At 42.5% G+C, this 12,956-nt stretch overlaps 1 long non-coding RNA gene across 2 annotated transcripts in view; it reads right to left on the bottom strand.

Annotated features, from left to right (window-relative positions):
• The window catches only part of Gm41230 (predicted gene, 41230), a 55,069-nt gene extending 46,167 nt beyond the window's left edge, over positions 1-8,902 (bottom strand). The window contains exon 1 of one of the 2 annotated variants that reach the window (NR_167778.1): positions 8,774-8,902. This is a non-coding gene — a long non-coding RNA (predicted gene, 41230). Of the gene's footprint in view, positions 1-8,100; positions 8,195-8,773 lie in introns of those variants that run through there. The other variant, NR_167779.1, reaches the window with a different exon arrangement.
• Between the last annotated feature and the right edge of the window lie 4,054 nt (positions 8,903-12,956).

The raw sequence follows: 12,956 nt of genomic DNA, 5'->3' as shown, positions 1-12,956 counted from the left end.
ACTGTCTGAAAAGGAAGATTGATAGAATGACTGAAAGGTAGAATGAATATAAGCCTCTTGTGGGGGCCACCAGGAAGAGCAACTGAAACAATGAATGTAAGTGATTTTGAAAACTGAAGCAAAGTTTGTACACTGAAGAGTCCACAGGGGCCAAGAGACAATGCAGACATATGAATCAGGGTCAGTATAACAATAAGGACTGTGGAGTTTAAAGCTGGCTTAATACTAATGGGAAGAAGATAAGCCACATCTGCTTAGGATCAATAGACCAACTCCCTAAGTCATAGGAAGCCATCTTCTCTCTCTGTCCTCACATGGCAAAGAGGCAAGAAAAACTTGAGGTCTTTATCAGGACATTGCTACCTTGCATGGAGGCTCAGCACTGCTGGCCTAGTTAGCTCCCAGAGGCTCAGCCGCCTCCCGCCTCGTCAGGGATAAAGTTTCCAAATGGAAACTTGGGATACGAGACACAAACCCTGGATTCTAGCATCTATTCTTTTCTTCTCCAAGACCATTCTTTATCTCCCATGTGACTTTTCTCTCAAATCCACGGTTGCATTCTTTACTTGTGGCAATAACTTCTGTATAAGAGTCAAGCTGTATTCAACTCAGTTATAGACTGAGTTTATCAGTGAACACCTCACCTATCAGCTGCTCACCAAGAATGAATGGGGGTACGGTGGCACATATCTGCAATCCTAGAGTGGCCGGTCCTTAGGTGCAGCGCAAGCCTTAGGTGGCAGAGACAAGAGCATCATGAGTTCTCTGTGTAGACAGCCTGGGCTACATAGATGGACTCTGGTCTTTGGGGGATGTGGAGACAGGCAGCACTTTGGCCAAGCAGTCAATGAACACTGACCAGAAGTGCAGGACTTATTGCTACAAAGCAAAACACGGTATGAACCGGAAGTGTCCCAATTCTCACCCATTCCCCCTCCAACCTCTTAACCCATGCACTTGGGAATCACAGGATAAAGGTGGATCAGAGCAAAATAGAGAGTTTTCTGCCAACAGACTATGGAGACCATATTGGTATTCCAAACCAATAGATAAGTTTAACTATTTGGGAAGTTTCCCCTAATATTAGCCTGAGTCCATCCTTTGGTCTGCCTTCCTTCCTTTCTTTCTCTCTCTCTCTCTCTCTCTCTCTCTCTCTCTCTCTCTCTCTCTCTCTCTCTCTCTCTCTCTCTCTCTCTCTCTCTCTCTCTTTCTCTCTCTCTCCCTCCCTCTCTCTCTCTCACTTTCTTTCTTTCTTTCTTTCTTTCTTTCTTTCTTTCTTTTTCTTTCTGGTTTTTCGAGACAGGGTTTCTCTGTGTAGCCCTGGCTCTCCTGGAACTCATTCTATAGACCAAGCTGGCCTCAGACTCAGAAATCTGCCTGCCTCTGCCTCTCAAGTGCTGGGATTAAAGGCATGTGCCACCACTGCCCGGCTTCTTTGGTCATTCTTTTGGGATTTGGACATACCGTATATTCTATAAATACAACTAAGTAACTCTTGGAGCCACCAGTGACACTCAGATTGCCTTGCTTGGCCACACACTTTATAAGATAAATAAGTACACCGGGTGGCTTAGTCATGGACCACACTCTCTACCCTAGCCTGGGCTCCTCTGCTCTGAGCGCTATGTTGCCTCTGATTCATGAGCTCCTGCTGTGTCTTGGCTTCTGTGGACTTTTCCATTTGCAATCTCAGCTTCAGACTTTTCAAACTTCAGAGCCCTTTCACTCACACACACACACACACATATACACACACATACCACGTCTCAGTGGACCCCACCAGAGAGTAATATAAGCTATTATCACTCTCCTTTCAGACCAGGAAGTGTGGGTTTAGAGGGGTTAAAGCGTTCTCTGAAAGTTACCACATAATTAGAACATGGTGGGTCCAGAATCAATTATCGTTTTTACCATAAAACATGGCCTTTCTTTTAAAAATGCAGAATAAATGTATCCCAAACACCTCTCTCTCCAGTGCTTTCTGTCTTCATACACAGTTTTCAGAATATTAAAAGGCATAATACAGGGTGGAGTAATTGTAAGAGAGAAAGAACATTGTTATGATTGTTGGCTTAATGTCTTCGATGAAGCCAAATCACACACTGTGGATAATTTGTGGCAATGTCCTAGGCAAACACATTATGCGAACTATAAAAATGATGTATTGATATCTTAATTACTCAGGCATGTGTTCTCTGTGGACAGATTCCCAGTCCTAGCCAGCTACCTTCGCTTATCTTTAATTGTAAAGTGCAGTTGTCTCCACTTAGAGAAAGGCAGAAACAGAAGAGAAGACAGAGGCAGGGATCCCAAAGTCAATGAAAAGCCCCTGGAAACACTGAAGAATTGGTTTGTCACTGAGAGGCCACCCTGAGTACTTCAGCTTCGTGGACGCAGGATCACATCAAATGGCTGTTATCCTCACTCACTGACAACAAAACTGGTCCTTTTGTGGGTGATGACTTAACTTTTAAAATCAAAGCTCATTCAACAGCCTGTAAAATTTTCTTTTTAATGAAATATGAGTACTTTGAAAAGCTATGCTCCAAAACATTGGCATACCAAGGTCAGGTGCGGGGAACCCTTTGAATATATGTACCCGAAAGATGTGAGTCATTTGTCGCTGCTTAGAAAGACTGGTCCCCACACATAACACAAGCCAAACTAGCTTTATATTCCTCTAGATATTGCAACCCCTGGTTACTTACTCCAAAGTTAGACCACACCAGCCAATGGCCCCTCTCACCTTGTAAAGGATGGGTAATGCCTTGACTCTAGATGCCATGCGCAGCACCTCCTATTCGAGTTATCAGTGGAAATTCAGACATTTTAGACCATAAAGTGATAGGAATTTAGTCTTCAGACCAGTGTTTACGTGTCACCCCAAGCAAGGTTCATGGGGAAAAGTGAGATACTATAATCTGTTGAATTTAAAAAATGTATAAATTGGGGATAGAGTCATTGCTTGGAGATTAAGACCGTGCACTGCTCTTAAGGAGGATTGAGTTTGATTCCCAGATCCCACATGATGCCTCACAACCATTTGTAACTCCACCCGATGTCTCTTCTGGTTTCTACGGGCTCCTGTAATGATTGGTACTCATGAACTCGTGCAGTCATGCACGCATGCGTGCGCGTGTACACACACACACACACACACACACACGAAAATAAATAAATAAAACTCTTAAAATATAAAAATATTTAAAATTGAAGGATAGAAAATACTTGGCCTTGAGGGGCTTTTACAGTGCCATTTTTAAAATATATTTTTTTTCGGAGTTTTATTTTAAGTGCTTGAGTGTTTGTTTGCATGTTTAGCTGTGCACCACAAGTGTGCGATGCCCACAGAAGCCAGAAGAGGGTATCAGAACCCTTAGGACTATAGTTATAAATGGCTGTGAGCCTCCTGGCATTTGGGAGCTGGGAGCTGAATCTGTGTCCTCTGGAAAAGCAGCCAGTGCTCTTAACCACTGAGTCATCTCTCAGTCCCCTACAATGCCATTTTGATGAAAGAGATGATGCGTCATAAAAACATACTGGGTAAAATACAAACAAAAAATGCATTTTTATTTAGAAAAATCTGCAAACTCTCCTGGAAAGTCAAGCATATGAATATCTCTTTCTTAATGGGTTATAATTCACTGCTAAGTCACTTAGGGTCAAACTTTTCCTATTTCCATAACAAATATGTAGAAAGGGAAAAGGGACAAAGAGACAGAGAGACAGACATCGGACTTTGACCACGTAGTCAGTTTCGATATAGTACCAAGACATGGGGGGTAAGCTTTTAAAAAGTAGAGCAGTCACACTTTGAATCAGCACTGTAAATAAATAACAATGCATCCAAATTTCTAACCACCAAATGATCCTATTTAAACATGCTAGACCAGCAAGATAGCACAGTGGATAAGGGTGACTAAGGCTCACAATCTGACTTTAATCCTTGGGTCCCACATGGTGGAAAGAGGAACCAAGTTTCTGGAAGACGTCCTTGGACCTGTACATACACGTGTGCCCACACATACACATGCATGCATAAAACAGATCAAAATATAAATGAAAATAAACATCTCTGTAATCAAAGTTGTATATAAAAGCTGTATTTAAACATGGTATCACTTATTGTGTTTTTGGGGGTAGGGAGGTGTGTGTGTGTGTGTGTGTGTGTGTGTCTGTGCATGTATGTATGTGTATAGCTTTTGTATGTGGAGAGCAGTGATCTCCCATTCTCATACATATAAAAGCTAGAGGTCTCTTTTCTTCTGTATCTTTGAGGTAGGATCTCTCACTGAACCTGCAGCTCACAGGCTAGCCTGTCTAGCTGGCCACTTGCCTCTGGGATCCTTGCTCCTGCTCTGGGTTGGGTTACAGACATGTGTCACCACACCCACTTTTTTATTTGGATGATGGGGATCCAAATTCAGGTCTTTGTGCTTGAGCAGTAAGCAGTTTACCCACAGTTCCTCTCCAGCCCCTGAATTTCTCTTTGAAAAAAAAAACATTTATTAAAATGTGATTAATTAAACAACATGTAAAACAGACTAATAACTGAACAGAGCTTTGACTTTCCTGATTAAAATCCTTACACTTAATGAAGAGGAAAAATTGGTGTCTGAAACCTTGCATCTATGTTCCCTGAATGAACAATCTATCATCAGCCCACATCAGAAAGTTCAGCTCTCACGGACAAACAAACACACGCAAACCTCAGCATGGAATCTTCATCGAGATGTGCAGAGGATTTGCCTGGCCCCTGGAAATGTTATAGCCTGCCTTGGCATTGTTAATTTCAGGGTTGCTTTAGTTCAATGTGAGTGTTTTTTAGTTTTTTATGAGTCTCATCATCGACTACTGCAATGAGCTTTAGGGTGGGGTGGACATAGAGTCGCTTTACAGCAATAAAGGATTATCTTGGGGAAATCTCTTCCATCCTTCCTTATTTTTTACTGCTCCCCTACACTGACTCAAATTTACAAGCACTCCTTCAGGCCTCTCTCAAATCTGTTCTGGGAAAAATTAGCTTCAAACACAGACATTGTCATGCATGTGTAATGCACAGGTCTGCCGGCAGTCATTTTTTGTGTCTTCTCAGCATCTGCCGCATCACATTCCTACCTTGGGAAGGAAAAAAAAATTTTAGATGTGATAAATTTCTCCTGGCTTTATAATATAAACTGAGAAAAGAGCTGATATTTGTTTCTAAATAGTAGTAGGACATGTTAGAGTTGTGATTATATATTTTAGTATTCACCTCTTGAGGAGGAAGATGTAAAGATAAAGTGGGTCATTGGCAATTTTAATAGATCATTTTCTACAATCATTATGGAGAAAATAGAGAAGACAGATATGGTGATAGCAATGGTACAGGCTTGTAATGCCTTCATCTGGGTGGTGAAAGAAAGATTGTCCCCTGCTCCGGACCATCCTCGGCTTTAAAATGAACTCAGGTTACGCAGGGCTCCATGCACCCCTGTCATACTGAAGAAAGGGATATCTGCCCCCCCTAAAGTCAGAAAAACCTACATCAAACCATTCAAGATAGAATGGATTCTCTTCTAGAAACACTGCTGCGCATCTAAAACACACAAACTGCAAAGCTAGATGTCATTAAGTAATAACAAATCTAGTTGGACTTCCAGCGGCACAATCCAGAGCATTAACTCTTGAAACCAGAGGAGAGACCTGCTTTCCTGAGGCACGATGGGCTAGGTTATGCGGCCGTGACAAAGAGCCCCACCGTCTGCTTAAGCAATCTTTAAGGTCTATTCCTCACCTTCTCTTTGATGCCCACCATATGTTGCCTGGAGAAACTTTATAAAGTTATCAATACTCCCAAATCCAAGGTGGTGGAAAAGACACTGTTAGAAATATTGGCAAAAGGCTGTTAGTTCTGGAAGCCCTCAGATTAGAAACTATAATCTACAGCCAAGCACCAACCTAAGAACCAAGAGTCATCCTGCCTAGTAACAGAAGGGAGCAAGCCTTCTGTGGGTGCCGTGAACAACTCTAATTACTTCATCTGAAAGCTATTCAGATTGTTCACTATATATAAACTCATTGTTATAAAGGTAACATGCTGAAATGCTGTCAAAAGAATTGACAACCAAAACAAAATTTTATGCTCTGGCTCCGGGTGCATGCAATGTTCCAATCATGAGGGGCCTTTATAGACATACAAAGAGTTTTGTTCTTTATCTTAAAAGTGAGGGGAAGGCTACTGGTATCCTTTAAACCAGCCTGCAACATTATCAGATTTTAACTTTTAAAGCACCATTTTGCTTGCTGTGAAGGAGTGAGTTTAGATGGCACAGTGCCCTTTAAACCAAGAGACCAGTTAAAGGACTGAGAAGGTCCAGAGATGATGACAACGTCCAATCAGATTGGGGGAAGTCGTTGTCTTTGAGAAACAGTTAAGTCAAAAAAAAAAAAAAAGCTTAGTGATTCAACACAGAGAATAAGGAAGGAATCTAGAATGTTTGTAGTCTTCTGCTTTGCTTGACACAGCACAAAGATAATAAATGAATTGTTGATTAAAGCAGGGGCAGGGAGGGGGAAATGGCTCAACTAGGAAAGAACTTACCCAGAAAGGATGAGAACCTGAGATGGATATCCAAAACTTAAATTAAAAAGTCAGTGCTGGGCATGCACTGGGGAGACAGAGCTAAGGGGGTCCCTAGACCTTGCTAGCCATCCAGCGTAGGTCGGGCAAGTGATTTTGAGGATGAGCCAAAGACTTGTCTCAAAAAACCCAAGCATAAAATCCAAGGTGGGTGCCCCTGTGGGATCACTGGGGTTGCCCTCAGTCAGTCACGTGCTTACACATGTGTACACATGCAACACGGGAAAATAAAGAGAGAGACCAAGGACTTGGTTGTATAGCCATATTGAGTTAGAAGTGCCTGGTAGAGATACATATTTAAAAACCAAACAACCTTGGGAAACATCTCCGTTCCATCAGTACAGATCAAGTGAGACTGATTTAGAAATGGACACCACTCACAGGGGTCCAACCAAAGCATCCCCTGGGAATCTCTCCCCACCTCAACTTTTAAGGAAGATGCTTGGACTTTCCACTTCAATGGATAACCATGGTAGTACTTATAAATGTCACAACAAAAGACGTGAAAAAAAAAAAAAAACCAACAGTAGACAAGATGTCTTCCCACTTACATAAAGCAAAAGATCCTGTTTCTGCTTAAACTAGGCTTAACCAACGCTCTGTCGCTGGCATTTAAGAAAAGCTAATCTATAGTGGGTCTAGAACATGCCCAGAGAGTGATCTAGAAGCCCTTGAAATAACTGATGCTGTGGGGGCCATTTGAGCAACTATCTGATACAGGACGAAGAATTTCTATTGGAGGACTATTCATCTGGATCCCTAAGGTTCCTCTTGATCCTGAGAATTTGTAAATTTTCTCTCCCTTCTCATGGTGAAAATACTGTATTATCTTTATTTCTTCACCTGATTAATGCTTAGCTTGGGAGCTACTTAATATCTCTAATGAGTGAGGAATGAAGAAAGACAAAAGAAAGAAGAGGGAGCTATTGGTCACAACACAACAGTCCTGACACCAGTCCTAGCGAGTAGAACAAGAAACTTCAAGTGGTTTCCATTAGCTCCAGTTAACTTTAGAATATCAGTTCTACACAGACTTGTGTATAAAGCATGATTTCTGAATGGATGCCTGAAATTAAAAGATATGAAAGAATACTGTTAAGAACCAGTGTGAGCTATGGGTAAAAGCATTTGCAACCGGAGTCTTAGAACATAAGTTTGATCCTTAGGATCTACAAAGTGGGTAGAAGCAGAGAACTGACTCCTGAGAGCTTTTCTCTGACCTTCAAAAGCATACTGTACCTTGTGTTTTTATACACACACACACACACACACACACACACACACACACACACACACACACTAAATACAACATAATGTAATCTTACAGTTTTTAAAAGATCAAATGTGCCCTCAGCCATGATTCAAACACCAAGCCAGCATGCCAGGTGGCAAAGTGAACAGGTGTGCATATGAAATTTATCCCAAAGCATAAACTCTACTTTCCCAGCCTCATGATATGTGTGTGAAAAGCTTCTTACCCCAGGTCATACACCCTTCGGAGGGTTGAACCTCTTCTTAGTCATGTTGAGGTGTCTTTTCTTTGAATAACATCTCTTCCCAGCTAAATCTAGTCCAGAGTTTTGCTCCCTATAAACACTAAATAAGTTTCTATCAAAAGCATGAAAATGTAAAACCCAGAATCTTCTAGAATATTCAGAATCAGATGTGCTTATCAGAAAATCACACAGATGTTCTGGTAACAAGCAGAATCCAAATTAGTCATTCATGCTTTCTGCTGATCGTATCAGAATCACGGTCTCTGTATCATCAGCATCACCTCTCCTGGCAGGGGGAGTGGGGGTGGGAAAAAGCTGCCTTCAAAAACCACCATTGCCTCCCGCTACCCCCAAGCAATATTTAGACACAGAACAGCTTAACAGGAAATAGAATCATTTCGTTTCAAATGATTCGCTCCCGTGAACCCTTCCCCAGATGACTGGCATTTCCCAGGGGAACCGGTCTTTGCTGCTGCGGCACGCCGGCTGATGCGTTGCCTGAGTCAAAACTGTGTGTGACCATTTCATGTATTCACTAGTCCACGGAAACAAAAAAACGTGAGTACCAAACTCCTCTGACTCAGCATGGATGTGTGCTGGGTCACCCACCTCCCACAGAGGGACACAAGAGCTGATTCAGAAAGCTCACACTCACCAAGGGAAATAGAACCGAGTCAGCACCAAGCAGGTATAGTCACCGTCCCTTAATCAATTCGTGTGCTTGAATCACAGCCCAATGACGCCCTGATGAGATTGTTAGGAAAAGACACATGCAAATATGAATGCAAATCAACCACAGCGTGGGAACACCGGGGCGAGCGAGCGAGCGGGAGCACCTCCGATTTCACAAGCTATTCTTCCGTAGGGTCAGCTCAATCTGCAAGCAGAGGCAGTGTTCTCCTATCGTTCCCATAGGTAGCGAAGGTGGGGAGACGGGGGAAAAGGAAAAGAAAAAGAGCAGCAGAAGTAGACTCCTACAGTAATCGGCAAAAGAAGATAAAGGACGAGCAAGGGAACACCAACAAGGGAGAACCCAGGCATCCCTCGAGGTCACGAAAATGAAGGTGCTTTTGTGAAGCTCTTTGAATTCTTACTATGTTTGTTTCTCATATATAGACATTCTTTTATGCCCAGTTTTAATATTTTTACTTTAAAAATTTTGATGCCAAGCTGAGGATATGGCTCAATAATAAAACACCAAGGTAGCATGTACATGAAGCCCCCAGATGCACACACTTAACAAAAAAAGTATGGGATGGGATAGCCTAGAATAGAAGAGAGGAATGGACTAGAATGGAATGGACTAGGATAGAATAGAATAGAATAGAATAGAATAGAATAGAATAGAATAGAATAGAATAGAATAGAATAGAATAGAATAGAATAGAATAGAATGAAAAGATAGGAAGGACAGTAAAGCTTTGCCCAGGAATGACAAGGGCATGCTGTAATCCCAGCACGTGGAAGGCATAGGCAGGATAATAAGTAACCCTTAGTGTGAAGCTAGCCTTCTCTACAGGGCAAGCTTTAGACTAATTGGAGATTTATAGTAAGACTCTGGTTTCAAGTGAATGAAAGTAGAGAGAAAGAGTCAAGGGGGGAAGGAGGAGGAGAAATAATTGACCCAAAGATGGTTTTCAACTGCACTCCAGAAGGATAGTAAACACTCAGAGCATTGCCTGGTGTTGGGCGTAAGAACTTGGGCCCTGGAAGTAGACACTCCCAGTGGCTGCCCCCACACCCTCCCCCTTACGGGACCCAGGAATTTTGACACACCGTTTAAGCCCGAAAACATAAAATTTTCTCATTAGTTTGTTAGAAGTAATAATACCACTCTTAGGAGATTTCACTAAAGGTCAGATGAGATAATGTCTATAAAAAGATTAGCAAGAACTGGCATTTGGTAACCAATCAATAAATGATAGCCAGCATCGGTGTGGAGACAGTGGGTGTGTTTACTGACTTAAGGCAAGCATAAGTGAACTTCTGTACTGCCTGCCTAGAAACGGTTGACTCTGCCTCTCTTTCCCGCTGCCTTTCCCATCAAAGCTAGCTCAGGGACCCGAGTGCCATTTAGCTGCTGTAATTGCTTTCTTGATTATAATTAGTTACAGTACTGTTGACTTCACATTTGCATTGCTAATGGGCCCTTCACAGTGGACTGACATTTAAGTTGGTTTTGAAAACTCACAAGCCTTACAAGTTTTCACAGTGAGTCCCAAATATTCAGAAACTGGAAACAACTCAGAAGACACACACGGGAAAGCACCCGTGGGTGTCCTGGTTCAGGAACCTGCTAGACGGTGCAGCATTGGCATTAATTTATAGATGTTACCTTAGGCCAGGAAGCAACTTAATGTGATCTGAAGCCAGTGAATAACTAGCATTTAGAGAGCATCAGTATAGGATGTGTCAAAGCCCCTTCCAAATACCTTCGGAGACCCTGGAGCAACATGTCATTATGCCCATTTTGTGGATGAGAGAGAGAGAGAACCAGAACTTGTTTGCTTGCTTCAGGTTACACGGCCAGCAATGGGTCAGTATTCAATCCAGGTGTTTGATATGGTCCCTGGGTTGTATTATCATCAGTGTGACCATTGGGAAAAGCTGTTCTACTTAACATTTAAATGGAATTTGGAGTCACTGAACAGCATTATTAAAAGCTGACAGTGTGAATCATTAGGCCCAAAATGTGCTAAACAAACAAACAAACAAACATTGCCTCTGCCCACTTGGATCTGATGCTTGGGGGCCTGCAAATTACCTGAGACTGGACAGTTTGAAGAGAAAGACAGAGCTTGTTTCAATGTGTATGTGAGTCACTCAGCAATGAGCAACTCACCGAACACCAAGGTTGGGTGTAAGTCGGCATAAGAATGGCACCCCATTCTTTTTAGGGCTTCTGTGAACCAGTGTGGATGGTTCGAAGTGCTTCTTAATGCTGTAGAAGCAACGGACAGCCTGTTCCCATAGCAGCTGAATCTGAAGATTCTTTGGAGAGAGGCTGACGACAGGTGTAGTTTCGTGATGCTCTAATGAGTCAGATAAAATTTACTTCCACATCCTCTGTAGGTCAAATGCTATCACTTTAAGCCAACCTTTACTCCAGTCCTGGCTGTATGGCTAGGTCTCCACTACAGTCACCTCTGAGGGGAAGAGTGCAGACAGCTTAGATTCTAAATCAGTTTGGAGCTGATTGTGGTGTGCAAGCACTCCGAATGCTGAGGCAGGAGGATCACAGGTCTGAGTCTCAGTGGGTTACATAGTGAGTTCCAGTCTCAAAAAATTAAGCCAGTAACGCAAAATTCAGATTAGCTTTAAGCAATGTGCATTTGGAATGACACAGTAACTGTGTTTGACAGTCATTTTCTGATCAAGCATAGAAACTACAGTAATAGTATGGCAATGTAATATTTTTTATAGATAGCTCTTGGCCCTTATGAACTGTCAAATAATTATTTGTTCAATGAATAAGTGAGCACTGTAAATATTAAGTTCTTTCTGTTAATATAATGAAAAGGTAGGTTTTGATACATATGTTGGCTTCACGTACATAAAATACTATTTTTTTAAGCTAATGAGCAACTAACTGTGGTAGGAATGACACCAGAAATACTGAAGTTAAAGTAGGGAGAACCCATGTTATTTTATATGGGACAGATACCGGTAGTAGCTAGCCATTCTCAAACTTGCCTGCACTAAATCTCACTGCTGTATTTATATATTCCAGATGCATGGAGCCAGAGACTTACTCTAAGGCTGGCTTCAAACCCTCATGAAGCTCAGAAGTCCATCTTGGCCTCTGGGAAACTGGAAACAAATGGTGTCATTAAAAGGCCTATGCATCAGAGGATTTAGTAGATTCCAGTCTGTGTGGACCTAGGGACTAATAGTGTCATCTGCAGGGCAAGCCCAACTCTCCCTGCTCCTGCAGTCAGGCTGAAGGAAAGCAGACCCAACTCTGCTCTGCCTTCTGGAGCTGGTCAGGTCTTTGGGAATCAATGGTGCCCGCCCACGCTGGATCAAGCACTAGTTCTCTAAGCCACTTGAAACTAATATCAAAAGAAACATCCTATGTCTCCAGACCACTGAAGACTGTGAATCCAGAGCACCTGTGGGATAGGATAAACTTCAGTGCCATAGGTTTCTATCTTATCCTACGGCCAGCTGGCTCTGTGTCTGTCTCTGGAAAACTACAGCTTAGACAGCACTCCGGTAGGACTCAGTTCTACGCATGCAGTTGGTTGGTCATTGATGAGTATGCTTGCCGGAGCATAAATTGCAAATTGTGTGAGAAAAAAAAATATGCATTTTCACCTTGGTGCTGTGCCGTGTGTTCCTGACATGAACTACGTCCCTAGTGACCCTCCAAATGAACAGATTTGTCAAATAGAGCCCGAATCTCTGGAGGCTGTATTGGTCATTATTAGCTCTGGGGTTTCCAAAGCTTGGTTAATGGAGTCTTAGTAAGTAGGAGGAGCTGCTAAATATGTATACCCCTGGGCTCCACTCATGATCGATGTGACTCGGTAGATCCACTTGGGGAACCAGGAATCTACTTTGTTCTCTTTGGATGGCAAGTGTTCTTTGGCAGATGGTCACTGAACTAGCTTTGATAAATCTTAAAGTGGTATCCAAGGGGAAAAGGAGAGGTTGGAGGTGCCAAAGTCAATGTCCACTGGCTCTTGGGCTATGCCAAGGGCTGGCCCTGGTGGGGAGGCATAATTCGTGTGGGTAAAGTGATTTCAGATCTTTGGGTGGGAAATCAGGTGAGCGTGCCAAAGATCAATATTGTGATTCATCTGAGATTCCCCGCTCGCTCTCCCCTGCCACACCTT

Source organism: Mus musculus, chromosome 14, assembly GCF_000001635.26.
Source record: "Mus musculus strain C57BL/6J chromosome 14, GRCm38.p6 C57BL/6J".
In the NCBI taxonomy this organism is placed as follows: Eukaryota; Metazoa; Chordata; class Mammalia; order Rodentia; family Muridae; genus Mus; species Mus musculus.
Note: the sequence above shows the minus strand (reverse complement) of the source record. Positions and strands in the feature narration are given on the sequence as shown.